Below are 3,064 nucleotides of genomic sequence, written 5' to 3'. Positions count from 1 at the left end.
AACATGAAAAGTATATCTCTAGTAATTATTTAAAATTTTATTTTTATTTGTATCAAGTATGAAAGCTCTAAGAATAGAACCTCTGTGCATTAAAAATACACAGACAAGGGGCTGGAGAGGTGGCTCGGTGGTTGTTCCTGCGGAGGACCCAAATTTGATTCCCAGCGCACACATGGCAGCCCCCAACTATGTGTAACTCCAGCTCTAGAGGATCTGATGTCCTCTTCAGGTCTCCTCAGACACCAGGGACACACATGGTAAGTACACTGACATACATACATCCAGGCAGAACATCCACACGCAAAAATACAGACAAAGGCAAAGATGATGTCAGTTCCATTGTTATATATAGTTGTCAAACTTACATTTTAGAATTAATTTCAAAAAAATGACAATATGCATAATATGAATTTTTTTTGTGAAAATTCCAGATGTTGGCATGCCCCCATTTACCCCCAAGTACTGTGGATTAAATCCAAGGGTCTTACATATGTGAGATAGGCGTTCACCAAACTATAACTACACCACCCAAGATCCTGAACCCTCATTTTTTTATTTCTGTACAATATAGCATTAGAGATCCTTTTATGCCCATGTGCCTTTTTTTTTTAATAGAGGTACTATTTTTAAAGCAGAAAAACAAACAAAATCTGTTCCTGTGATTATGACAACAAAATTATAGTTTTTAAAGGTTGAGCTATCAGATACATATACTCCTGTGGCAATGAGTGCTTATTATTATTGTTGCTCCATAGAGAAATGGGAATAAACCCGTCATCCTAAAGATTTAATAAATGTTGTAGGATCTATGATCTAAAATGATTTATAAACCACTTTTACTTTTAGCTAAGTATTTGGTGACTTCCAAAGGACCCAAGAGTCTTGCTTACTACAGAGTCAATTCATGAATTCCTCTTAATGATTAATACACACATACATCTAGATTTGAAAAGCAGTGTTTATTAACTCTCTCAAATAACTAAGAATTTGTTTTCTTAAGCTTTCTTTAGGAAAAAAAAAAGTCATTCAGCCGAGCTGAGTTTATGCGTGAAAAATTTCATCCCAGAAGGATAATATTTTTGGAAAGGAGTGCAAACAGGAGCTTTGAATGGAAGTGTGTGTGACTGTGAATGGAAGAAATAGGTTATAATTGACAGGTCTCTTCTATGGACCACTGCTTCCTCCACTCCAGCAGTGGCTTGAAAAAAAAATCTGAAATGGCAGGAGCCATGATCCTGTAGGCAGAAAGGAAAATTAGAACATGTGTTCTGTGAGGAAGTTCATTGACTTTTAAAATATTTTATCTTCAGTCAGGAACATAAAGAAGATTCTTGAAGAACAACCGTTTTAAAACAATCTGTGGGGACAGATAAAATTAAGAGAGAGAGAGAGAGAACATTGTAATGGGACTCCACATCTGGTTGACATTTAAAGAAAGCTGCCAGAGTACAAACTAATTTCAAGACAACAAACCAAGTGATATATTTTTAAAAGATTGCAGAAAAAATATTTTTTTTTTTTTTGGCTGAGCAAATCTTAACACCACATGTGAGGAACCATCAATATTTATTACATTATAGATTTGCCAAACAATACAAGACCATTGGGAATACTACAGAGAACACCACAACTGGAGAGTCGATTCTGTGTTTTCGTGTATTGGGTTGGACTTTGCCCTGAAGCCAGATTTGGTTCCATTTGGAACCGATAAGCCAAGTTTAGTGACCCTGCAACACTTAAGTGGATGAAAGTTAAGTGTGCAGATGTGTTCCTGTATTGTGCAAACTAGGATCAAGACAAACTAAAAGGAAAAAAAAAGCAACAAAATCCAATAAAACCCTGTTTTATTAGCAGTGCTGGAAGGTTGTTGATATGAATGAGACAGGACTGAAAAGTCTTAAAGAGACAGTTTCTGACTGGGAGATGTCAATAGGTTCAGAGTTTGAGAGCTAGGGCTGAATTTTTTTTTTTTCTGTTAAAAAAAGCTAATTTTGGTTTTTTATAGCTCAGAGATTCTACTGTTTGAGGAAGTCAAGGCTGTGTTCTAGAGAACATCCCTCAGGGTATTTAGAAGATCAAGTAGTATATAAAGTTTTTAGACTAGAATGTAGATCGGCCATTCGCTTTGGCCCCCTGTGTTTCCCTTGTGCACTGGCGTCAAGCTGGTGGCTCAGCTGATGAGCATCTTGTTCAAACGATTCAACACAGGATTGTGAATCATACAGTGGATCATAGGCCAGGCCCCAGAAATTTTATTCACTTGGTATAATTAAATCTTACCAACTCGGTTAGTGGACAGGACTTCAATGGACCCCCCCAAACACACGGTGATGGCATTAATGGCTGTGTAGATGTGATATTCTTATGGGCCATCACAGATAAAATTCTGTTAGATTATTGTACTAGAGCTTACACAAATTGGCCTACTTTTGGGTATTAAGTTTTCTCCCTAAGTAAGAGAACGAAACAACAATAACAGCAGTCAAAAACAACGAAACAAGCAAGCCAATGCGCAAACAAACCAAAAACCAGCCCAGCCGAAAGTTCCAGTTGTAATAATGGAAGCCTGACTGTCCCTTCCTGCCTCAATAACGGTTTCTCAGGAAGAGAAATGCTGAACACTGAGATCAACCCGTTTATTTAGAAAGGCTGGGTCACCATGCTGCCAACCCTTCTCTTCAAAGTGAGAAGAGTGTGTCCTTCATGCTTTGCAGGGACAAGCAATTTTGTATAAACACTTGAAAGACTGGGTCCTTGTTGGCCAAAGAAAGGGAAGTCTGCATTTTTTTTTAAATTATTTATTTGATTGATGAGGAGTTGGGATGGCAGCTTCCTTTGAGAGACAAATTTGCTTGAATATTAACAAGGGCCTGTCACCCCATCTGTGATCCTTTGGAGACCCCCCTCTTTGACCCTATCTCCGTGTAACCCAGGACGTGGCGTTCTTAAATGAAAAGTAAATTAGACAAGTAACAATACTTTCAGATTTTCAAAGAATTTCGATCCCTTTGTTTTTGCCACTGTAAACTTGGTATTGTCGAGAATCTGGCTGGGTTTTATAAAC

Source organism: Psammomys obesus, unplaced genomic scaffold, assembly GCF_907164565.1.
Source record: "Psammomys obesus unplaced genomic scaffold, mPsaObe1.curated_primary_1811, whole genome shotgun sequence".
Taxonomy (NCBI): domain Eukaryota; kingdom Metazoa; phylum Chordata; class Mammalia; order Rodentia; family Muridae; genus Psammomys; species Psammomys obesus.
The sequence above is the reverse complement of the archived record's forward strand: the minus strand, read 5'-3'. Positions refer to the sequence as shown.